Raw genomic sequence first — 27,022 nt, 5'->3', positions numbered from 1 at the left:
CCTTGGAACTCTCTTTGTATGGTGCTCAGGAAGCCCTAAGAACTTGAAATGATTCAGCACCCTGAAGGCTTTACTAGACTGAGATTTCAAGGGTCTTAGAATTTGTTGCCTGTTCACCATCTCTGGGCTCAAGGTGTATGTATTCAGAGATGCACCAAGGGATACTTTCAGGCTCCGTCTAGAAATTGATTGGTTTCCTTCAAGCCTAACACTCTTTTCTCTTGACCAGTTTTTTAACATGGAAGACCAAGGATGTAGAGAGAAAGGAAAGAGTGGTGTATAGAGAAGGGAGAAAATGGAAAGAAAAGTAAAAAGAGGTTTAAGATGGGTTGGCATCTGTTTAGGAATGAAGGAATGGAGTAAAAACCTCCAAGTGAAGAAATGGGCCAATTCTCACCTGCTCTTTGGAAACTGCCCATTGTTCAGCACCAGCTACACCTTACAGGATAGATCAAGACCAACAGCTAATGGCCAGCAGAATTCCTTTATCTTCAGTTTCTGTTTGACAGCAGCTACATCTATTCAGTCACTCAATAAGTACTTACTGAATAATCCTCAACTGTGGGAGAAACTAAATACAGTACAATTTAAATGTACTGTTTCACCCATTTGCAGCTCAAAATGAGATCTTTTTCATAATTAAATCAAAATTCTGCACTCCCATTCCAAGGGCAGGAAATCTATTCTCCTCTCCTGGGGTTTCCTGTCTGTGACACATTCCAGAAACCCATGGGTGCTTACTCAGATAACTTCAAAGAAAATCCATTTGTCTGCCAGAAGAAACCTTTCTCCACCACCATTGCTGCAGCCTTGCTCTTACTGTGGAACTGATGAAAACAGAGTTCCTCAAATTCTTTAGCCAAAAGAAGGGCTACAGTGGCCAAGGTCCATGGCAGAAACAGTTGAGGTTATTGTGGCTACTTTGCCACCAAAACCAGTAGTCCAGTACTAGTCCTGTGCCTTGAGGAATCACTATTGAATCTGAAGTTCACTGCCAATTTGGCAGTGGTTCCTGGAAGTTCAAGGAGGATGAGAAAACTCCTCTCTCTCAATGCCTTGTCAACTTCAGGTGTTTCAGAGACCAGAGTTCTAGATCTTTAGGGAAATATTCACATACCAAAAATCCTCCCCTCCTAAGGAATGCTATAGAACTTGAGTGACCAGGACATAGAACTTGGGTGACTTTGGCTTCCAAAGTAGCCACAAGATAGACCCCGAACTAGACCTCTTCCATGAGCAATCAGATCCATTTCCCAGAGGGAGAGAAAGTCCTGTCCCCGCCTTCTTCATTTCCTGTCCCAATATGACCCATTTGTCATTCCCCATGTCCTCAATAGGGAGTCAAAAATTATCAAACAATACATTTTTGTTGTCCCTGGCCACCTCACTACAATAAAACATAGTCTCCATCGCTTGGAGAAGGTATACACAACCAAAACTTATATAGCAACAGAGGAAAGTAATACAACAAGTCATAGAACTTCAGACCTAGAACAGACTCCAAAAACCATAGGTCAACCTATAGGTCAACCTCTCCATTATACCAGCAAGGAAACAGGCTAGAGGCTTAACCCACCTGTGCAAAGCCAGGCACGGCATTTGGCAGTTGAGCCTAGGTCCTCAACCCAAGCTCATTCCTCCAGATTCATGTAACTGCCCCTCCTGGCCTCGAATCTAAACTGTAAGATACTTAAATAATTTGGGGGCTTTACTTTTTTTTCTGTGCCTAAGAAAAACAGAAACATTTCTCATTAAGCCAAGGCAGGGTCTGACAGAGCTTGGCAGCTGGGACTATCTTTCTAAATGTGGAAATACCACATCTCCTTTGAAAAGTGGGAGCAACAATTTGTGCCTCTAAAATGTGAAGAAACGTATTTCTTTGTGAGAAAAAAATAACTGCAGTGAAATTGCTGAAGACAAATATTGGGCAAGGCAGTCGGCAAAGCAAGAGATACTGAAGTTGTCAGAACATTCCGTTTATTCCTGTGCCAAAAAGGGGAAAAATACCAGCAAATTATTTTCCTTTTGCAAGTACGTTCTGTGAATTTTCCCAGAGGATTAATATATAGGAACTCATAAATTATAAGAATCGAATGCTCAAAGTATTTGATAAAGAGGACAGGCTGAAATAGGGCTAAAGAGGAAAAAAATCATCTTTATTCACCCTTTAGCAAAGTCTTCCCACCATCACCATCCAGGGTGATTGATGAGCTGAGTCATAAACATGAGATCACTGACTCAGTTTAAAACACATACTCCTTTTATTCACATATATGATGTGAAGATGATGTAATTTGTGAAGAAATACCAGTAGATCTTCATTCATTCACTTTCATTTATTAAGTGCCTACTGGACATCAGGATTATAATAATTTCTGAACATATAAGTAAAAATAAGATGTGGGAACATCCCTACTCTCACAGTCCAAGAGAGGAAGATAGACAAATAAACACTGGGAGCCAGAAATCAAGCATTCGATGGGAGAATGTATAAACCATGAGGTGCCAGGGACACTAGAGGTGAAGTTGGGGGTGAGGCTTGGACTTAAATGAAATGATGACATGGGCTAAAATCTGAAGATATTAGACTAAGTCAGCACAAGTAGGATGGAAAGGAAGAGACAAATAAGAAATGAAAAGGTAGGAGATTAAATGACTTGGTTATCAGTTGGTTGTAGAGGTCTGTGGAAGAGGAAGGCAATAGGAACACATTTTGACCCACACCTAGGAGGTTGACAGAAGTCCAGGTCTGCTGGGGTGGGCAAGGGGGGTGTTGGAATCACTCCTCAGCATCTGAGATGCACAACAGAAGCAGCCAAGCATCATTCTCCCACACAAGGCACTCCATGAACACAACAGAATACACCTCTTGTCGGCAACTGTCGGCAACTGTCAGAAACTCTGCCTTCACAATACAGGAAGCTCTGTGACATGTTAGAACCTCATTCCCTAGAGCCTAGGCTCTGCTGGATTAGTGCCCTGCTTGGCAATAGTGCCTCCCGCTCCATATTCAATCTTCGGAGTCAGTCTTCATTTTTGCCCTAACACCAGATTTCTAGTCTGGATGGCTGGATGATAGTCAACCAAGTCAGGAAACTTGGAGAAAGGCTAGTGAATTCCAATTTTGACTTTGGTTTGAAATATACATGTGGCCAAAATTCTTCTGATCAGTATGTGGAATTATCTTTTACCTATTTGGAATTTAGTGCACAGCTTGCCAGCCACTTTGTGTTTTTTTGTTTGTTGGTTGGTTGGTTTGGTTTCTGGCTGAATACCTTGGCATTATGCTGTTCTTTCTTTCTTTTCTCTCACTTTACTTGCATCTTGAGAAACAGTATGCCCTCAGGACTGAATGATGAACTTCTCTACTGGAATATGTAGGTCTGGTCCAACAGAGTACGTGCTGTATTCACATTTGGAATCATTCAGTTTTGTGTATTCCCTGTACCACACCATTGTACATTTGTGTGCATTGTCTTGCATTTGTTTTCTTTTTTTAAGCTTGCTTTTCCCTAACATAGCTCAAGAAACAGCTGCACGTCTATGATTAACTGAAATGGGGTAGGAATGATTATTAAAGGAGTAAATTCTAGAATTAGGTCTGTTCACTGGAATTGAGAACAGGAGGGCAAGTCAGATGCTAAGAGTCTAGACCCAGCTACACAGATGTCACTTTAGTCTGCAGGCAGAGCAAGAGCGTGACAAATAGTAGTGGGCCAGGTCGACATTAGCACCACATGATGTAATGTGTGTTGGGATGGTTCATGCCAGAGTGGTTTGGGGAGATGATGACATTGCTCCTGATGAGGAGAAATCAGAGGCCTGTGTGACAGATACAAGACAGAGTCCACAGCAGTACTGAGGCATAGAGGAGATGGTGCCAGCATCTGCTTATCAGGGCTGGGCTCAGGCAGGAAGCAGACCAGCAGCCAGGGTTAGCCTCAGACTCCATGTTGCTGCTTCAGCAGATCTGCCTGGAGTCTAGGAGCTGGGGGGTGGGGGAGGAGGTCGGGGGAGCACTAGAGTAGATAGATGTGTGGGGAGAAAAGTGTGGCATGGAGGGAGGGATGGCCAGTTGGGCCCCGACATTTCCTAACTGGACTGAGACAAGCCCCCTTGAGGGCAAGGACTATTCTCCTCTGGCCTCCAACTGGAGTGTTTAACAAGTACTTACTTACTAGGTGCAAATACAATTGAGTTAAAGGGCCATCTTCAGTTAATTATTCAGAATCCCATGGTAACAAACAGCCTCCTGGATTTAATGAACTGCAAGACATAGATGGTCCCCAGAAAAGGAATAGTTGCCTAGAGTAATAGCCTGATTGTGCAGATGACAGTGATGGACAGAAATAGCCTCATAGACCCTGACAGAGGACACTGCCAATTATACAGATTACACAAATGGAGACCTGGCAATGTTTCAGTCTTTAGAGAGGCTTCTTTGGCCTCAGTGCCCAAGAACAGCCCTGCAGCCCATGCTGTGATACCACCAGGTGTCTGAGGAACCCATTCATATAGTCAGAAGTTCCTTTTCCCCATTTCCTGGGGAGGTGAGTGGGGCTCATTATTCTCCTAGGCCTCTGCTCTGTTCTGGAGACTCTAGTTTAGGACATGCCTGACCACCAGGCACAAGTAAACCTAACAATGGGGGCACATTCCTGAGTGCTTACTGGAAAGGTAAAGAGGAGGTCAGTTTCCCAGGATCAGTTCCCAGGTACACCATTCCTTTTTTTTTTTTTTTTTTAATTTTTTTTTTAAGATTTATTTATTTATTCATGAGAGACAGAGAGAGACAGAGAGAGAGGCAGAGACACAGGCAGAGGGAGAAGCAGGCTCCATGCAAGGAGCCTGACATGGGACTCGATCCTGGGTCTCCAGGATCACACCCTGGGCTGAAGGCAGCACCAAACCGCTGAGCCACCCAGGCTGCTCCCAGGTACACCATTCCTAAAGGGCCAACTTTAGTGATTCCTGCACCAGTGCAGCATGGTAACTTCTGAGTCCACTCCACACCATCAACACCCTAAATTGGGTGGCATTGGGAATCTGTATTTACATTCTAGATATTAGGTCAGCAACACCTGCCAGAGAAAAAGACACTCCTGTGGAACGCACAGCAGAGGATCATTCCTCCTGCTAAGGTACGGGTCTGCACCAGCTACCCAGATAGATGTAATGTACATGTGCACAAAAAGTCATAATTTTTTCTGGACAGATGTGAAGATAAACAAATCCTGCCTGAAGCAAATTGTGAAACCGAGAAGTCAGTGAAATTTGCCTTGGGTGTCTCCCACCTCTTCTTTCTCCTTCAGTGACCAAACGCTCTCTCCCCTCCCTGCTTCTTCCTGGTTCTGGTGCCTTTCTGAAGTTAAAAAAAGGGGGGGGGGGGATCTGATAACATAATTATACTTAACTGTCTCCTTCACATTGCTGTGGTAACTGCCCCAGGTATTTGCATTTTAAACCTTTTATTATAGAATGAAATGGCTTTGTAGATAGATCTTCCCTGGAAGGGATTTTTGAGGAATATTAAGCAGGTAGAGATTTTTTTTAGAGCAAGGTAGCTTTTCCTCGTTTCCAAAATTATACTGCACTCTATCAAAGGCTAGCTGGCCCCAAATGTCAATAATTGACTGCAAGTTTGCTTTAGATGCATCAGGCACTGGGAAGTTACTTCAGAGGGAACATTCTGGCTTCTCCCCTCCCCCAACCCTTACTCCATACACTCCCATTCTCTGCTAAAGAGAACACCCAACATTGTAAACCTCTATGAATTACTAAAATATTTTTTGTATATGTTATCTTATTTAATCCTCACAAGAATCCTATAAGATAACGATTATAATTACCCTAATTAAAACAGTAATTCCACTTAACGCTTCCTCTAGAAACACCATTTCCTTAGCTTAGCTACACCCTCCAGGTTTTCCTCCTCCTCCCATCTCCGTTCCTCCTCAGGATCTTTGCAGGCTCCATTTCTCCCTGCTCATTAAATGCAAGGGTTCCCTGGATTTTTGCTACACTCTTGCCCTGACCATCTCACTCATTCAGAAATATACTGCACCATGTATGCCTAGACCCTCACAGCTGCCTTCTTCGGAGCCTAGCCCTCTTTGAACACCAAACCTTTCCAAACACTTCTGCTTCATATCTCACAAGTCCTTTTTTTTTTTTTTAATTTATTTTTTATTGGTTTTCAATTTACTAACATACAGAATAACCCCCAGTGCCCGTCACCCAGTCACCCCCACCCCCCGCCCTCCTCCCCTTCTACCACCCCTAGTTCGTTTCCCAGAGTTAGCAGTCTTTACGTTCTGTCTCCCTTTCTGATATTTCCCACACATTTCTTCTCCCTTCCCTTATATTCCCTTTCACTATTATTTATATTCCCCAAATGAATGAGAACATATAATGTTTGTCCTTCTCCGACTGACTTACTTCACTCAGCATAATACCCTCCAGTTCCATCCACGTTGAAGCAAATGGTCTCACAAGTCCTTATAACCCTATAACTTTACTAAATGCAAAGTCAGTCCCCATCTACCGGTCACCTACCATCACCACCGAAAAATCTGCCCTGTGGACAGTGTTCATTGTTTCCTGTCTCCGGCCCATAGTCATTAGTCAAGTCCTATCTGTTACTCTGTTAATGGTCTCTCACTTCCACTGCTACCCTCACCTTCCCACTTAGGTTCCTGTTGTGCTCCCCTAAAAGGGCCCCTTACATCTACTTTGTCCCTCTTTTTTTTTTTTTTTAAGATTTTATTTATTTATTCATGAGAGACACAGAAAGAAAGAGACACAGACACAGGCAGAGGGAGAAGCAGGCTCCATTCAGGGAGCCCAACGCAGGACTCGATCCCGGGTCTCCAGGTTCACACCCTGGGCTGAAGGCGGCGCCAAACCGCTGAGCCACCCGGGCTGCCCTACTTTGTCCCTCTTTAACTTATTTTCCAAGTTTTATACAATTCTCATCAAGCCAAACCTCTAAACAGTCAGTAGTTGAAATGGGAGAAGATATTTGCAAATGACATATCTGATAAAGGGCCAGTATCCAAAATATACAAAGAACTTCTACAACTCAACACCCAAAAAATAAATAATCCAACTTAAAAATGGGCATAAGACATGAACAGACATTTCTCCAAAGAAGACATCCATATGGCCAAGAGACACATAAAAAGATGCTCAACATCACTCATCACCAGGGAAAGGCAAATCAAAACCACAATGAGATATATCACTTTATACTGGTCATATGGCTAAAATAAAAAAAAAAACTTAAGAAACAATGAGAGTTGGCAAGGATGTGGAGAAAGGGGAACTTGCATGCACTGTTGGTGGGAATGCAAACTGGGGCAGCCACTGTGGAAAACAGTATGGAGGTTCCTCAAAAAATTAAAAATAGAACTACCCTATGACCCAGTAATTGCTTTACTGGGTATGTATCCAAAAAGTACAAAAACACTAATTCAAAAGGTTATGTGCACCCCTATATTTATTCCAGCATTATGTACAATAGCCAAATTATGGAAGCAACCCACAGTCCATTGATAGATCAATGGATAAAAAAGATGTGGTATACACACACTCACAAACACACACAAGAATATTATTCAGCCATAAAAAGAATGAAATCTTACCATTTGCAACAACATGGATAGAGTTGAGAGTATAATGCTCAGTGAAATAAGTCAGTCAAAGATAAATATCATGTGATTTCAGTCATAAGGGAAATTTAAGAAACAAATAAAATGAACAAAGGAAAAAAGAGAGACAGACAAACCAAGAAATAGGCTCTTAACTAAACAGAATAAACTGATGGTTACCAGAGAGGAGGTGCACAGGAGGATGGGGGAAACAGGGGATGGGAATTAAAGAGTTCACTTATGATGATGAGCACTGAATAATATTGAATCACTATATTGTACACGTGAAATGAATGTGACATTGTATGTTAACTATAACGGAATTAAAATAACTTTAAAAATGGATCCATGCTCGTCCAAGATGTTGGTAGAATATTAAAAAATCAGTAGTTGGCCTGACCATTGTTGGGGACCTATAGATATGAGTCCCTATCCTTAATGTGGCCTCTGAAATTCAGAGAAGCATGGTCTCTAGCCAGCTTTCCGGGCTCATCTCTCCCCACTGTCTCCTTCACCATCAACATTCCTGCCGCTCTGATTTTCTTTTGTCTCCTTAGAAGTTCAAGGGTCTTGATTCCTCACAACCTTTGCACTATCTGTTTCTGTCACCTGGCTCTTTTTTTTTTTTTTTTTTTTTGATTTTATTTATTTATTTTGAAAAAGAGAGAGAATGCATATGAGTGGGGGGAAGGGCAGAGGGAGAGGGAGAAGGAGATTCCTCCGTGGGCAGGGAGCCTTATGTAGGATTATGACCTGAGCCAAAGGGAGGTACTTAATTGACTGAGACATCCAGATGCCCCTTACCTGGCTAAATCTTGATCATCCTCCAAATTTAAACTTAAAATATCCCTTCCCCAAGGAGGTCTTCCTTTATTCCTTAGATAAGGCTAAATCTCCTTGGGATGTGCTCTGATAGACATAACCCCCATCACAATTGAAATGATGATTCATTTAATGTCTGTCTGATTAACTAGACTATAAGTACCACAAAAGTGAATTTTTTTCAGAACTCTGTCACCACTATCCAGTGCACTAATGATTGATACTCAAAAAACATTTATTGGCTTGAATTAAATGACTTTCCCAAGCCAGGTTAGAAATGTCAAAGTGGAGACTTGAATCTCAACCTGTCTGAACCAGAGCCCATTTTCTTTTACTTTCTCCCCCTTACTGTGCATCTCTCTCTCTCACCAATTCTTGGATGCCCTAGATGTGATCATCCCTTTATGGATATAAATCTCACTCTCTTGGTTCAGAATCTGCTACCTCAGTCCTACAAGTATCCCACATAGGTGAGGACCAGGAAATAGCTGCCCAGGGACCCTGCAAATGTAGTAGGTATGTGTTGGTTTTAAAATATCTCCACAGGGACACCTGGGTGGTTCAGTGGTTGAGAATCTGCCTTTGGCTCAAGGTGTGATCCTGGAGTCCTGGGATCAAGTCCCACATCGGGTTCCCTGCATGGAGCCTGCTTCTCCCTCTGCCTATGACTCTGCCTCTCTCAGTGTGTCTCTCTCATGAATAAATAAATAAAATCTTTAAAAAAATATGTCCATAAATTCTTTAAAAAAATACATATCCACAAATTCTTTAATACTTCCCTTTTGAAGAAATGCAGCTTAATTCCACTCCCCTTGGGTGTAGACTGGACTTAGTGACTCATGTCTAACAAATAATTTTGGCAAAAGTGACTGTCTATAAGTTCTGAGACTAGGTCTTAAAAGACATTGGATCACTTGCTCTTGGATCATTTACTCTGGGGAAAGTAAACTGCCATGTCCTGGAGACAATCAAGTAGCCCCACAGAGGATTCCATGTGGTGAGAAACCACAGCCTCTTTCCAACAGCCAGCAAGGAACTGAGGCCTCTGCCCACTGGACTATGTGAGTGGGCACCATCTTGGAATCAGATCTTCTGGCCCAGTCAACCTTCAGATGACTGCAATCATGGCCAACATCTTGACTGCAACCTCATGAGACCCTCTGAACTACAGCTACCCAGATAGACTGCCCCCAAATTTCTAACTCACAGAAATGATGAGAAGTTTAGTTGTCTTCAGCTGGTACATTTGGGGGATCATTTGTTATACAGCAATAAATAACAAATAATGAGCTAAAAAGGAGAGCAATGGTAGGATCAGAGCAAATAATCAAACCATAGAAGCAGTTCTTTGGAATGAGGCTATGTGTGGAAACTTTTATATGGGTGTGATTATGTTATGCTGTATATAATAATGCTGAGGTGGGAGGTAGGGTACTAGGGTAAGAGGGAGCCTGAGAACCCTGCTGGGCTCTGAAACAGAAGTGGGCATCCAAACATGAGCCCCAGACAACCTGAGGCTGGTAACACAAATGAAAAACAGGAACCATGTGTCCAATGGCAAATGTAGCATCCATAACCAAGCACTGAGCCACAGAAGGATATCTAAAAGGAGGAGCCAAGACACCAAACTGCTATAGAATCAATGGCATGTCTGAGGTCACAACAGAAACAAAGGGAGTAGAAACAGAAGATTCTTTTGTGAGCCTTCTGCTTTAGCTGGCTGAGTTCCCACACAGTCTCTATACAGAGGTTTCTAATGAACCTTACAGTGGATGAGGTTGGGCTCCACCCATCCTCTTTACCAATTAAGTGTTGGCTAATAACTCGCACAGCTGTCTGCTGTCTAGAGAGCTGCTCTCAGCCAAATGCTTTGCACCCATCGATCACCCCACCAACAGATCTCAGCCGGTGACTGACTGGCAAGAGCCAGTCCCCTTGCCTTGAGATGGGACCAACTGGTGCAATTTATGCTCTAGAACTTTCCCAGGGATCCGATTTAAACTAGCATCCAGTTGAGACCACATTCTCCCCTTCCCTACTTCCCTCACTCTTCTCCAACAAATCACTTGAACAAGAATCCCCATTTCAGGATATGCTTCTAGGGAACCCAATCTACAACATACCTTAAAGACATCTAGTACTTTATGATGGGGTGTATGTGTGTGTATGTGCATGCATGCCATGAACTGGATGTGTCCCCCCAAAATTCATATGTTGAAACCCTAATCTCCAGTGTGATCATAATCGGAGTTGGGGCATTTGAGAGGGAATTAGGTGTCAACGAGGTTATGAGGCTAGAGCTTCCATATTGTGATTGGCATCCTTCTAAGAAGAGAAAGAGACCAGAGTCATTTCTCTCTCCACTGTGCAATGACACAGCAAGAAGGCAGCAATCTGAAAACCAGGAAGAGAGCTCTCAGCAGACACTAAATCTGCCAGCACCTTCATATTGGGCTTCCCAGCCTCCAGACTGTGAGAAATAAATGTTTGCTTTTTAAGCCACCTGGTCTTTGGTATTTTTTATAGTAGCTCAAGTTGACTAAGAAAATGTGTATTAGTATGATTGTGGTGATGATGAAAGAATATTTAAAATCAGAGAGAAAACAATAAAAATTTTCCTCCTTAAAGAATCTGTGAACCAACAGAATGAGAAAGCAAAACCTAGTAATTTAGTTAAATGGTTTAAGAGAGATATAAATGAGTAATTTATTTAAATGTTTATTGATTATAATGAATTTGTACTGTATCAACCTGGCTAAGCTAGAATGTCCAGAATTTCCTTCCCTGGATGGTTTAATTAAAGCTGTCCAAACCAAAAATATTCACAAGATTTAGAAGGCAGAAATTAAATAGCAATGATGTCTGAAAGTTGTGGTTGTATGCAATGAGAGATGTTAGAGGTGCTGTGCTCTAGATAAGCCTGGCTCTTCCCACTAGCTGTCTAGCTTTCCTTTCTAGCAGCTGGCACTGCCTACCGACAGCAATCCCAGGCCTGGCCTCAAATGCAAAGGCAATAGATTTCTCCACCAGCTCTTCACAGACCTACTCCAGCAGCTGATGAGCCTGGCTTCTCAAATTCCCCAGCAGGCTGTAACTTGTCCAATCATGCCAATATGTCAGGAGGATTGGCTAGCCATTTTCTCTCATCCTCTAACTCTGTATTTTGGGCTTTACTTCTCCAAATTTCCCTCTAATTATAAGAGGTCTTATTGCTATACTAGGTCCTTTTTTCTATAATATTCAAGATGGTCTGCTTCTCTGACTGAATCCTGATACACTGATGTATTCATACACTGATCATATTTAACTCCCATATTGCATAGTAACTAACATACACACACACACACACACACACACACACACACACACACACATATATATAATTCAATGGATGTTAGATTAATTTTGTTGATGTTGTTTTTCACTAGGAATAGTAAGCACTCTAGAGATATGCTTAATGTTTTGAGCTAGCTATTCTTTTAGCACAATCACTTGAAGAGAACTTTACAAAATTAGAGAATTGAAAAAACATGGAGACATTGGCAAGCATCAGTAGTGCAGAAACAATGGAGGATTTTCATCTGGAGAATGACATAACTGGACTTTCAATTTCAATCATCCTGGTTGCAATATGAAGAATGAGTTGGGAGGTCGAGAGTGGAAGTTGTGGGGAGCAATTAGTAGGTTAGTTCAATCATCTAGGCAGAGATAATGTTAGGCAGACTAAGGTGGATAACCATTTCAAAGGTAGCAAAAATATCTTTGGCTCTGAACCACCATCACAGAATGGGGCATTTAACCTCTCAAATTCCCTCTTTTTCCTTGTGGAAATCCCCTCAAAGTTATATGCTGTTTAATTTCTCTTGCTAGCACTATTTAAATTATTATTGTTGAACACTTGTATGGTCCTTTCTACCTAACCACTGTTGTAAGTACTTTTCAAAGGCTGACTCATTTAACCCTTATAAGGTTATGGTGCAGTTTTCCTGGTGTCTTCAGTTGGTAGCAAAACCTCCCTCATCACTGAATGCTATTGCTGGTTTTCTCCTAGCTGTTGGTCTGGATGATGGAATTTACTTCCGATCCTGTGGTTGCTGTTACTCTCTCTGACATGGGGAGGTCTATCAGTTGGGTTTTGTGGTTACAAGCAACAGAAATGTACTCAGGTTATTGCAAATAAGAAATTAATTTTCCTGTACAATATTAGGTACTACTGCTCACCCTTTTGAATATTCAATATCCACATGCACCCTTGTTTCCATACTTAGATACACACACACACACACACACACACACACAAATTCCTACTAAATATAATGCATTTCTTCCTCGTAATAACCAAAAATATGCTCACCTCTTCTCTGAAGGAGGACAATCCAAAGTTTCATTAGACACTGCATACAGATTTCTGAGTGTTGCCTATTTCTTCTTTAGTCCAATATGACCTCATATCAATATTCTACAACCTATAAACTAAATTTTGAATTTAAACACCATAAACATAGAACGGTGAAAGAACAGGAAATTCGTTTTATATTCAAGTTGGGAATTATGGATGGAGACTGCAGTGTTTTATAGCTGTTTTTACCAAACCAGGATCCAGTCATGGTTCATTAATTGCATTTGATCACTAGTAGACCGCTGCATTTCAAAGGCTTCATTGCTCACTTTTTGGCATGCATATGTATCTAGAGTACCTGCTACTTCTGAATCCATGCAGATTATATTTTCCAAATATATCCACACTTTATCTTATCCCACATGTTCTTCTTACAATGTGATTGTCACTGTTCCCATTAAGAGGGGAGTGATGTTTCATCCCCTCTTTAACCTGGCTGGGAGCTTGCTTCCAATCAAAGAAATACTATTATGTGATGCTATGTGACTTCTAAGACTAAGTTATAAAAAGGATGCAACTTATGTCTCTCTCTTTCTCTCTCTCTTTCCCTGGCCCCTCTCCCTTTCTCTCTCAACACTTGCCCTTGGAACCTAGCTAGGTAACAGCTGGTATCAATTGCTAGACACATGAATGAAGAAGCCTTTGTATTATTCCAAGTGCAGCCTTAGAGTCTTCTAGCTGAGGCTCCCTTCAACACAGTAGAGGTAAGCCCTCTGTATCCTTTCCCATTAGAATTTTTGATCCATAAAAATTGTAAGAAATAAATATCTATTTTTGTTTTAAGCCACTAAATTTTGGGGTAGTTTAATATACTACAGTAATTAATACATGGTCTTATAAGCATACTGTCATCAATAGAGCAAATCATAATGATGTTCTGTGGGATAATGAGATGGTTAAGGTTTGGTTTAACAAATATAGTACAGTGACAAAAAGTTGTATAGCTGAGGTAGGAGTGAAGTTATACTGTTGTCATTGCCAAGTAAAATCAACCTGTTGTTTTGGTAAAATCAACAATCTCAAGTATTAATATATACTGGACTAGGGGTAAAAATAAAAGCACTTACTAGATGATTAGCTGTGTTCCAGGTGTTAGTAGCATTTATTTGTTTCAGTAAGAACATTGCATTTGGAACAAAAGTTGCAGTTTGAAATGCCAGATGATTAGGTTTCTGATTGTTCACTTTTATACTCCAAGACCCATTCGTGTTTACTTAAATAGAAATGTGGTGGGAATCACCATACCTCTATCTTTCAAATCTTTGATGATGGCACTATCTTCTGAAATTTCTCTCAGGAATTTAGTCATGCATCTTGTCAATAAATATTAACTGAGCACCTATTATGTGCCAGTCATTGTCCTAGCCACTCAAGATAGAGCAGTGAACAGGACAGGCAAAATATCTGCCCTCAAGGAAATTACATTCTAGGGAGAGAAAAAGACCATACACAAATAATTGTACAGTATATTGCCAGGTGATAATAGGTGTCATGCAGTAATATTGCTTTTCTGTGTTTTGCTAATTAGGGAGTATTCCAAGAACTTACACTTGGCTCTCTGTTATAATGGTCCATATTCCCTGAGTCAAGAAGTCAGTGTGATGCTTCCAGTTCCTGAAGCTGTCCAATTCAGTCTCTATCTTTAGGTCATGGGGAAATAGCTATTGGAAAAGAGTTTGAGGTTCCAAAGGACTAACTATGAGTTGCATTGGGTCAAAATTCCATTTAAACTTGTCCCTCATAAGGCTCACTACTGATGTTGTGGGCCCCAATAAATTAGTATAAGTCCAGGATCAGTGTTGAAGAACCTGTGAATGTTTTGAGTGTGTGCTTTCCTTCTGATCATGTTTACCCAGTAAGTGGTTTCAGATCTATGGGGGGGAAGATTCACGTGTTCTTGTGACATTGATGTAAAAATTCCATCCTCAGGCGTACTTGATCACATCTGTATTCTAGGGATTTTGCATTGTGAATTCATCCAGGGCTAGTTACTGAATGAGGTGCTGTGACTCACTTTAGCAGTAATGTAAGCCAAGTTCTTATTCACCAGACCTATCTTTTAAAAATTGCAAATCAGGGGTGCCTGGGTTGCTCAGTCAGTTAAGCATCCAACTGTTGGTTTCAGCTCAGGTCATGAACTCATGGATCCTGAGATCAAGCCCTGAATCTGACTCCACACTCAGCAGGGAATCTGAAGATCCTCTCTCTCTGCCCCTCCCCCCTCTCTCAAATAAATAAATCTTTAAAAAAATAAAAAATTGCAAATCAAGAGGGCTTTGTGGGCTAGGCATCTCTTTCCATCCCAGGAATTACCTGAACAATGAACCAACACCAAAATCTCTATAGATCGGATCATTCTGATTACTGTCTGGCCTTTGGCCTATTCAGGAATCAACCACACTCACTTTGCTTCTGGCAATTAAGTCTGAGACTTGGCCTCTGCCTCCCTTGCATCCTTCCCTTCCTACCTTCTGTTGAGTTAAACCTCAAGCATTGTCTTACATGCTGCTAATTATCTTAACTAGAGGTGGTTAACTTCTGACCAAGGACAGAAGCCAGAATTTACTAAAGTCCTTGCAAAGAGCCGCATATGAAAAAGTTTTCCCCAATTCCTCATCAAATGAACACCTCTCTACAAAGAATACCACATAACTCTTAATCATTCTACCAATACGACCTTACAAGCAGAGATTTGCTTTGGACTTATGTCAAGCTCTAAAAACTATCTGGAACATTTTATAATAATCTATCCTAACAAGAAAGGAGTTTAGAGACCTTTCTAAATTCTTTAAAACATCACTATCATTTTATTATTTGAGTGAATGTGCTTGGGGCAAATCCTTCTAATAAAAAAAAAAAGATTCCGTAGCAGATCCTCTAGGGCAGGTCTGCCTATAGCAGGTCTCTATTTTTCAGAAAGATACTTACCACGGCTGCCTCATCTTTAGAATTTGTTCACTATTGGTCTTTCCAGAAGAAACATCTTATTCAGCATTTATTGCTTCTTTGCATTTCAGTGGTAGGGAGATGTACCAGCTGTATGAAAGGGGAGATCAATAATTTCTGGCACTTAATGTATAGTACACTTGAGAGGGAGCTCAAGATTTAGAGGAATGAGCCAACGTGGGGTTAATAACTATGGAGTCCAAAGTGATTTCATCAGATACCATTTGAATTTCTAATTCCATCCCCTTCACTTCTTCCCTGCTTTTCCATTCCCAAATGGCAAAGCTAAAAGAATCCCTAGTGCATCCTGTCTTCTCAGACTTGGGAAATATTGTTCAAAAGAAACAGTACCTTCGACTGCAATTCTGGTCATTTGGAAAAGGGCAGAATTTGGAGGGTAGCTTTAGTATGTGTCTGAGCCTTTTCCCATCTCCAAACATTTCTATTTCTTTTGTACCTCACTTTCTGGTTTGCATGCTTCTTTCTCTGCTCTTTCTTGGGATTGTTCCTAAACCTAAATTCATTGCTCCCCAGAAGGATGATTGACTGAGGTGCTCTGGGAAGCTGCATGGTAGGGGAAAGAGACTGGGGTCTGGAGTTACACCTGGGTTCAAATCCAGGCTCTGCAGTCACTGGCCATGAAACTTTGGCCACATCTCTTAGCCTCTGTGAACACCAGTTTCTTCTGTGAAAATGAAGCAAATCAATCTTACCTCAGAGTTATTATCAGAGTTAGAGAAAACGCATGTAAAATACCTACCCAGATACTTGGCACATTATAGGAAATACATTATTAATAAATATACCAGAACCACATTAGTATGCACTATTAGTAGTATATACTATTGATAGTAATTAGGTCTCTGGATTATCCTTTCTGCTTTTCACCATAAAAATATTTAAGTGTTTTGATCCTTTATAGTCACACTTTTAAACTCTCTCCATATATTAATTTATTTAATCTTCTCCACAACTCTGTAAGGTAGGCATTATCATTAACCCAATGTTGCAGTTGAGGTTACTGTTGTACAGAAAGGCCAATTAAATTACCTAAGGTCACATGCTGGGAAGCCATGGGAGCCAGGATTTGAATATAGTCTGGCTCAAAGCTGGCACACTTTAGAGGCCATATAGGAATGTTTACTCTAATGGTGGATTTAAAGGATCTGTAAGAAAAATATTTTATATTTCAAGCTTCTTCATATTGTATTTTATATTTATTGAAGAGAGAGATGTTTAAATGTAGCAGAAAAACCAGCAGAATCATTCTTTATAGAAGTACGCAGAATTTATTCCCAGCCATGAGGTTCATCCCCTTGTCCCTGCTGTAGGATGCTGAAGTAATAGAATCTTCCAAACAAGTCTCTAGAGGAGATATATTGGCTCACTTAACCACAAGCCCAAAAGTAAGGTAAGTTCCAGAGTTGGTTGCTCTAGCAACTCAGTGAGATCCTAAAAGACTCAGATTCTTTCTACTTCTCTAGCTTGCTTTCTCTGTCAGCTTCATCCTGAAACTGGCTTGCCTCATGGTCCTGTAGCAATTGGAACTATGTGATTCTTCATTCCTTTCCAGTGGGAAAGGAGAAGAACTTCCAATCCTCTTTCAGAAGAGTAAAGAAAGGCTTTCCTGAACACTACACTGTATACACAGCTTTTCATCCCATAAAATGGCCCAAATAGCCTCACATGCCCATTCCTATATCATTCACTGTGAAGGAGATAGAGTTATCCATTAGCCTACCAAAGCCATCCCTAAAACTTGGGAGTGTGGTCATTTTCCCCAAGGCACCTGATGTGGGAGGAATGGAAAAAGCCGAACAAAATTGTGGCTCTCTTAGAAATGGGATAGTGACAGACAGACAACCAGCATATCCAGCACACTTCCATGGATGCATTTTCTATTTTCCACGCCTTTTCCTATTTTCTTGGCCCCAATTTTATCTTCACTACACTAGGAATAATAGCTCCTTCTCATGGAGTAAGCTTACATGAGATAATGTATATGGAAGGATTTTAAACACTGTACAGATGAATTGTAGTTGTTGCCATCCTGCTATTGTGGTTGGAATTTTTCTCTTCAGAGTATATTGTGTTGTTAGTAGTAGGGCCAGAATAGCAGAGGCCATGTGCCTTCCAACCTCTGTTTTATCCATTCCTACCTCTGGGAATGTACTTTCTTCCATCTTGAGATACTCCATGCTGCCTCCTCCTAGTTGAGTGATTTGGGGCAAGTCATTTCACCTCTCTGGATTCCACTTCCCTCTTTAGTGAAATGAGATGTTTGAACTAATTAATCTCTAAGGCACCTTCAAGCATTAATCTTTTGTGATTCTATGTATTTCAGGCAGCAAGGTAAAAAGAAGTAAAGAAGTGAAGAATTTCAAGCAGGTGGAGGGATTTAGGGTCAAGGGATTTTTAGGCAATCAAGTATCCAGTTGGCAAGGCTACCCTGACCTAGGGGCTCCCAAAACAGACAGATACATGTGTGTGCACACACACACACACACAGAGGCAAACATACACATGTGCTAGCAAACATGCATACTGAGTGCACATTAGCAATTGAAAGCGAACATCACACACACACACAAAAAAAAACCAAGGACATCTAATAGAATAAAAATGGATCCAACTGCAGGGCAGACCTGAGAGATGAAGATGTGGGGAATGAGGCATTGAGACTAGAATCTTAAATACATTCAAGTTTGGCAGAGTTAAGAATTCCACTGAGGGTGGAAAATGATCACTGCTGTGGGCACTGCTTTTATAGGCCTGTATGTGCAAAAATATGAGGGGATCTCAGAAGAGATCAATCTGACCTTCCAACCACAGCAATATGTCTACTCCTAGGTCTGACTGTTTTGCTTTTTTCTATTCCTGGTTTCAGCTGGGCCTCAAAAGCAGAAAGGCCAAAATCCAATAAGAAAATCTGTTTCTATTATTTTCTCTTGGCTGCTTAGGAGACTTCTCTTGGCAGGCTTTCTGGTGATTTGTCCAAGTGTGGGGCCTCTCTTCCCTGGAGTTTCCATCACCTTCTTCAGGGGAGAAGGAGCCTTAAGCATCACTATGCAGCGCCTGTGAGGCAGTTGCTTTTTTTCTTAACCTAGAGTCCTTCAGTCCTTTCTTTTCCTCTTGTCCCCCAAAGAGATCAGACAACCTGTCTGCAGTGGGACCCAGAATAATTATTATAATGATGACAATAATAGCAGCAGCTACCATTGATTGCCTGTGTACTACTGTTTAGGCATGACACTGAGCACTTTACATATTATTTCAATTACTAATTAAATAGTAGTGGCAGATAATAAGATGGTATAAAAATATTAAAAAGAGTGAAAAATAGATATTTCAAATTGATAAAAGCTATGTTCCACCAAGATGTTATACCAGTCATGAACTTTTATGCAACTAACAATATAGTTTCAAACATGTATAAATCACAGATACTAGAAATACAGAGAAATTGACAGGGCTACCATCATATTAGAAGACATTAACACACTTATCTTTGAAATAGATCAAATAGATAAAATTAACTAAGAATATACAGAATTTATATAGCATAGTAACGAGTTATATAGAACTTTGCACTCAACAGAGACTACACATTGTTCTGAAACATATGTGGAAGCAGTTATTAAAACTGACCATGTATTAGGTCATAAAGAAAACCTTCACAAACTTTAAAAGGCAGTACTCATACAAGCACTTTCATTGAACAAGATGTGATAAGACTTAGAAATTAACAACAGAAGGGGTGCCAGCCTAGCTCAGTCAGTAGAGCATGTGGCTCTTGATCTTGGGGTTGTAAGTTTGAGCCCCACGTTGGGTGTAGAGATTACTTAAAAATAAAATCTTTCTTAAAAAAAGGAAAAAATTAACAACAGAAGTCTAGCAAAACATAAATCTACCTACTTGAATATTTTAAACATTTCTACAAATGATTATTGGGCATATCAGTCAGGGTTTAGTCAGAAAGGTTGTTCCTCTATGAAATATCTGCACAAAATGGGTTGGTGATCCATCTATTCAGAGATTTGACCTGATACAATTGTAGGATTTGGCTAAACAGTGTCTCTAAGGTTGTTGTCGTTGCATCTGATACTGGAACTTGAAGTCCTTAGGGCAGGCAGTCAGGATGTAAAGTGGGGAGAGCTCAAGCTGGCACATAAAACTATGTCAGTTCCTGCTTCTGACCTCTGTCATCCAAAGCCTTGGCTTTTTGTCACAGAGCTAAATATACACATACGGATGCAGGCAAACATGCACATGCACAAGCACATGCACACACACACACACACACACACTGAGTACACATTAGCAATCAATAGTGAATATCACAACAGGAGTGAAGACATATAGTACTCCTCTGAATGAAAGAGAAGCTGAAAAAGGATCCAGGAGAAGATGGAGCAGTTTCAACCTTGGCCACTGTCCCACACCAAGGAGAGCCAGCAGACAATGCATGTAAACTACAAAAAAGTGAGCTATTGCTTTACATGTACTCTCCAAATTGCCCAGGAGAATCTCTCTTGTGGTCCAGCCTAACTGGAAACATAAGAAAGGGAATTCTGAGAAATGTAACTCAACCTGGCCAAGATGACACCTTACAAAGCCACCACAATCCAACCTTTGTAAACTTGGCACCCATACTTATCTCCTCCATATTTAATCTCCAAATAAAGGTAGTAACAAAGTCATGCTTCTGCCTAACATAATACAACTATCCTCATAAAACCAATAACATGCTAACCCAGAGGTCAGAAAACTCTTTCTTAAAGGGTCAAACAGTAAATATTTTAGGTTTTGCAGGCCACATGGTTTCTATTGCAACTACTCAGTGCTAACATGGTAGCATGAAAGTAGCCATTGACAATATGGTAACTGAATGAATGTAGCTGTATTCCAACTAAACATTATTTACAAAAGCAGATGGCCAGCCCTTGGGCCATAGTTTACCAACCCCTGTGTTAATCCTTTCACCAAAGGAGAATGAAAATCCTTTTTGTGTCGAGTGATCTTTATTTTCCTGCTAATTCATACATCACTCTTTGATATACTATAGCTGAAATATTGAGATATGATGTTAATTACACATAGTATATCTTAGATAAGGAGATGAAAGAGAAGGAGGAAAACAAAAATATTTGCTCAATACACACACACACACACACACACCCATATACATATCTAAATAAAGAAAAAGTACTCATGATGATTACAGTCCTTTTTCTGCAGTTGGTCACATTCCTTTGTCCGCTTCCAAATGTTTTTCCTGAAGGGTCTGGGCCATTGGCAGTCCTACCTGAATTGTGGAGGTTGTTGTAGTTTTCCATTGAGTTAATAATCACAAAATATTGATACACTGAAAGTTGCCCTAGAAGATCTCCAACATTCCAGAAATACTCAATGTGATGGCAACTCAATTTCCTCTTGATGGTCAAGATCATTCCCATAGCTATCTAGTAAACCCCTTGTTTGCTTGTTGATTCAGGGGCCTTAGGACCCCAAAGTTTCAACTTCCAGTTCATTGGAATCATTGTTGCATCTCCTGGTAGAAACATTTCTCCCTTTGGAACTAAGACTTCTGGAGCAGCAGAGCCTAAAGTTGTGGGAATGAGAAACAAAAATTGTACTAGAAGATCATTATGGGTAATAATGAAAACAGCAACTTCACTTTCTACCTCCTTGATTCCTAGACTTGTGAACTTTCCTATGGAAGAAATAGCAATATAACGGATATTGATTTAGAGCATTTATTGCAATCTGGAGGACCTTGCTGTAGCCCCACAAAGTGTTGCCACCTACATGGTATCATAAGTGAACCTTCGAAAGGTGATTACACCGTTCTACTTTATCACTTGCTTCAAAATGATGAGTAACATGGTGGGCCCAGTGAATCCCATGAGCATGGACCTATTGCCTAACTTCATTTGTAATAAAGTGAGTTCCTTGATCAGAAGTGATACTGTGTAGAATACCATGTTTTTGATAAAATATTTGGTCAGTTCACAAATAGTAGCTTTGGCAGAAGCATTGCAAGAAGACAAGAAGAAAAGGCAAATCCATATGCAATAAGGACAAAATGCTATCCAGTCCATGATGGAAGCAGACCAATGTAATTAACAGTCAAGTGACTGGCTAATCCCCCAGGAAATGCCATTTTGGGATCTCCTTGTTAGTCTCTGCTATTGGCCGATTGGGCATACAGCAGTGGCTTTATCCACATAAGTCCATGTTGAAAGTATGAAAGTTCATGTTGCTGAGCAAGCATAACCTCCATCCTGATTCCATGGCTATTTGTTCATGAACCCAATCGGCAATAACAGAAGTGACTGAAGAAGGCTGACTGACATCCACAGAAGATGTCATCCTATTCACCTGATTATTTAAATCTTTCTTTGGTGAGCATTCATATGGAACACAAGTATTTTCATATTCCGTGTCCTTTTGGAGAGGTTTACGTACATATCTCTTCCCCAGATTTCCTTGTCACCAATTTTCCAATGTGTTCTTTCCAAGTCCCTGACCATCTAGCCAAATACTTAACCCCAGCCCATATCTCAGTTGATATAGACCCATATGTTAGGCCATTTATCAATCCAGGCAAAATGAAAACTATATATGCCCTGTCCAAAGTCCTGTGCACAGGAAGGATTTCTCTTCAACATGGTATTTTCAAGGCTGTCCCTAAGTGGGGCTGTATTGCTACAGCTGTCCACTTTCAGATGGTGCTTGCATATCATGAAGAATTATCTGTAAACCAATTTCAAGTACTTTCTTCTGTCAGCTCATCCTAGGGAGCTCACCATGAAGCCATTAGTGTGGTTGAGAGAAAGGAGGAAATGTAGCAGGAGTAGGGGGCATGGAATCTGGGCTACTTCCTCATGCAATTGACTTGTGCCTCCAGGGCTTGCTTAAATTCAGTCTCATACATACAACTTCATTTGATGATGCAGTGCTGTATCAGATGATACCCAGTTCATATTGAGCATCTCAGGTCATATGGTAACTTGGCAACTCATGGTCAAGCATTTAGTCTTTACTAAGTCCCAGTAACAAAGCCAATAATTGTTTCTCAAAAAGAGAAAGCATGGCTTTGCTAAAAAATTCTTAGGGTCTGTCCTGTGATTCATCTGTAGGATAGGGGCCTACTAAAGGCTGCAACAGCATTCCTATGTGACACTATTACTTCAAGTACTATCATATCTTCTGAGTCATATGGCCCAATTAGCAGAACAGCTTGCATAGCAGCTTGACCTGTTGCAGAGCCTACTCTTATTCTGGGATTCACTCAGAACAGGCAGCTTTTCAGGTCACTCAGCAAATGGGTCAAAGCAGCATGTCCAAATGAGAGATATGTTGCCTCAAAAATTCCAAGAAGACCAGCAGGCATAGTGCCTCTTAATGGTAACAAGAACCAAGTGCAGCAATTTGCCTTTCACCTTAGATGAGAAATCTCTTCATATCTTAGATAATTGGACCTCTAGAACTTTCACCAAAGTGGCAGGTCCTTGAATTTCTGTGGAATTTATCTCCCACTCTCTGGCTCACAAATGTCTTATCAATGTGTCTAAAATAGTTGCTACTTTCTGCTCACCATGTCCAATAAGCATAAAATCATCAAAGTAATGACTAGTGTGATGTCTTATGGAAAAGGGCAATTAAGGTCCTTGCAGACTAGATTGTGACATATAGCTCTAGAGCTGATAGACTCCTGAGGTAAGACAGAGAGGGTGTATTGCTGCCTTCCCAGATAAAAGCCACCTGCTTCTGATGGTTGTTACAAAATAGGTACAAAAATAAAAGCATTTACCAGATCAATAGCTGTGTGCCAGAGATGTGTTGATTTGCTCCAGCAACAAAACCGCATCTGGAAAAGCAACTACAATTGGTGCCATCATGTATTAAGTTTATGGCAGTCCATTTTCATTTTGGTTGGATCCCAACCCTGCATCTTTTTTTTTTGAAGATTTTTAAAATTTATTTAACAAAGAGACAGAGAGAGACCATAAGCAGGGAGAGCAGCAGACAGACGGAGAGGGAGAAGCAGGCTCCCTGCTGAATAAGGAGCCTGATGGGGGGCCTGATTCCAGGACCTGGGATCATGACCTGAGCTGAAGGCAGATGTTCAGTCGACTGAGCCACCCAGGCATCCTCACAACCTCTGTGTCTTGTAAGTCCTTCCAAGCAGCATCAATCTCTACAATTCCTCCGAGAATTGGTGCTTTTGGTTTACTGTTTTTGTAGGTAGAGACAGTTCTAGTGGCTTCCACTTGGTCTTTTCTATCTTAATATTCCATGTGTCGGAGGACGACTGTGAGGTCTCTGCCAGTTGTGGAGTGTATCTATTCTAACTGTATATTCTGGAAATGAAAAAATAACCACAAGGTGAGTTTGGGAACCCATTGGGCCCACTGTAAGATGGGCTTGAGCCATGTATCAGTTATATATTGCTACATAACAAGTTATTCCAAAACTTAGAAGCTGAAAACAACAAACATGATCTCACACATTATCTATGGGTCAGAAAATCTGAGAGCACCTTAGCTGAGTGCCTCCAGCTCAAGATCTCTCATGATATTGCAGCCAAGCTATTTTCCGAGGCTCCAGTCATCTCAAGACTTGGTCAGGAATGAAGGATCCACTCCTGAGCTCACTTACTTGGTCTGTCGGCAGGCTTCAGTTTCTCTATGTTGTTGCTCTGAGGGTCTCAGTTCCCCAACATACCATGTAGCCATCTCCACAGAGTTGTTCACCACCTGGTAGCATGCTTCCTCAGTGCAAGTAATCCAAGAGAAAGAGAGAGGGAGAGAAAAAAAGACAAAGAAAGTGAATGAAAGAAACCAAGGGTGCCTGGGTGACTAAGTCAGTTAAACTTCTGCCTTCAGCTCAGTTCATGATCTCAGGGTCCTAGGATTAACCCCTGCATCAGGCTCTCTGCTCAGCAGGGTGTCTCCTTCTCCTTTGCCCTCTGCCCCCTCTGCTCATGCTCTATTTCAAATTAATTAATTAATTAATTAATTAATTCTTTAAAAAAAGACAAAAGCCAGTATTTTATAACCCAATATAGGAAGTATTATCTCATTATTTCTTCCATATTCTGTTCATCAGAAACAATTCACTAGGTCTAACCCACACTCAAGGAGAAAGGATTACACAAGGCTATGACTACCAGGAAATAGAGGTCATTTGGGGACCACATCAGAGGCTGTCAACCACATTGGGTTATTAAAATACAAATGAAAATGATGAACAATTTATTTAGAAATAAATATTAAGAGCCAAAGTAGTAAAATTCATCAGGTTTTCACATAACATCCCATTTTACAAATAGGAAACTCAAGGCACAAAGTGGTTAAAAATATTTGCTCAAGGACATTTAGTGAGCAGTAAAACCGACACTCAAATCTTAGTCTAATTCCAAAGGCTCATTCTGACTCTGACCTCTTCTCCAAAATGAAATCATTTATTTCAGAAGGCTTCTGTTCCCTTCCTCCTCTTCTCTTTCTGCCTACTTTTCTCACCATTTCTCTTCCCCCAAACAGAAAGACTATTCAAAGACTGGCATATTTTACTTACTGCACCAATTATGAGATGCCCTCAAATGTGAGGTCATAGTTTTCAGAGAAGAGATGATTTTAAATGATAACCCATGGTCTATCACACAGAACTGTTTTTTCTCTGCTGCCTTCTGAACAGGGGCTGGTGACACTAACACCATAATTTTAGCACACTTGCTCCTTGGTAACAACTGAGTTTCCTCCAGGTACCTCCAGTTTCAGAGCTGCTCAGAACTTCCCCTCTAAAAGGTCCAGAGTCACTCTCAGAACAATATATCCAAAGTTTCAAATATAACTTGAGTGGTTTAATCACACACACCTCCTCCCCACCCACTCCTTCCACTTCCCTTTCCCTCCCTCTTAGAGGCCCAATCAGTGAGATTTCAGCAATAATTTCTGTAGTCTGGGAAAATGCCAGGTCACACTTGGGAGTACCTGGCTGCTCAGAGAACAGTTTCAGTTCCCATTACCCAACTACAAAGAAGAAGCAACTTGAATATTTAGAATGATCATTTTCTTTATGAAATAAATCTCAGACCACAAATTAAATATTGAAAGAATAAACTTTATTTTTTAATAACCAAACATAATTTATGAGTCTCATTCCACATAGGAGTAGAAACATAGTCTGTCAGTTCATGTAGCCATTCTTAGGGTTGACTCGAGATCTAGGTGGGTTGGGGGTAGGGTGAAGAAGAAGACTTTGGCCTTCAGTTATTATCTGAATGTACTTCCATCTGTTGAGATGTCTGTCTTCAGTTGGGCCCCAGTCCTGAAGTCATTCTTAGCCTCTTGCATCTGACCACAGGCCCCTCCAGACTGCTCTGTCTCAGGTATTCGTGCACCCTTCTCAGAGATACAGGAAACATTCAGATGTACTCCTACCTCTTCTGGACAGGAAAATCCTACAAATCTTGTGACTCCCCCTAGAAACAAGATACAACCTTTCTCTTGTCCTAAATCCCTAACCTTTTCTGGGGAAGGTTCTACTTCCTTCATTGGCCCTAGGAATTAGCCCTGAGGGTAAACCACAGGACCCGTGCTCAGTAACCAATAATGTCTTGCTTCCTCTTGGATATCTGCACCTCTTCCCTGCTCAGTTCTGCATATTTTAATCTCAGGTTGGCAGAAGGGAGAGGGGATAAACTGGCTTTGATTAACCAAATATTATTTTATTTTATTTTTTAAAGATTTTGTTTATTTATTCATGAGAGATACAGAGAGAGAGGCAAAGACATAGGCAGAGGGAGAAGCATGCTCCCTGCCGGGAGTCTGATGTAGGATTCAATGCGGGACTCGATCCCAGGATCCTGGGATCATGACCTGAGACAAAGGCAGACACTCAACCACTGAGCCACCCAGGTGCCCCCCAAATATTATTTTAAATTAGTTTGTCTTCTTCTTGGACCCAATCTTTTAAAACATAGTATATGTCACTCTCGTTCTCTGATTTTTCTGTAACAACCTTCCCTAAGAGAATCTGTGTCTCAAGGGGAAAAAGCTATAGGATAAATAAAAAGCATTATAGAAAACACATATCAGTTAGTATCAAAATATTATTTCACTACAATTAAATACATTTTCCTGCCTTGCATAAAATTTGTGTCATTTCTTTTTATCATAGTCCTTCATTTTGTTTCACA

General features: G+C 40.7%; 1 long non-coding RNA gene across 2 annotated transcripts in view; it reads left to right on the top strand.

Moving 5' to 3' along the window:
• LOC140600207 (uncharacterized) overlaps window positions 1–27,022 on the top strand; it is a 263,881-nt gene that overhangs the window by 170,990 nt on the left and 65,869 nt on the right. For both annotated transcript variants that reach the window (XR_012003425.1, XR_012003423.1), the window contains exon 3: window positions 13,465–13,574. This is a non-coding gene — a long non-coding RNA (uncharacterized lncRNA). The remainder of the gene's footprint in view (window positions 1–13,464; window positions 13,575–27,022) is intronic.

This window comes from Canis lupus, chromosome 11 (assembly GCF_048164855.1).
Source record: "Canis lupus baileyi chromosome 11, mCanLup2.hap1, whole genome shotgun sequence".
NCBI classification, from domain to species: domain Eukaryota; kingdom Metazoa; phylum Chordata; class Mammalia; order Carnivora; family Canidae; genus Canis; species Canis lupus.
Note: the sequence above shows the minus strand (reverse complement) of the source record. Positions and strands in the feature narration are given on the sequence as shown.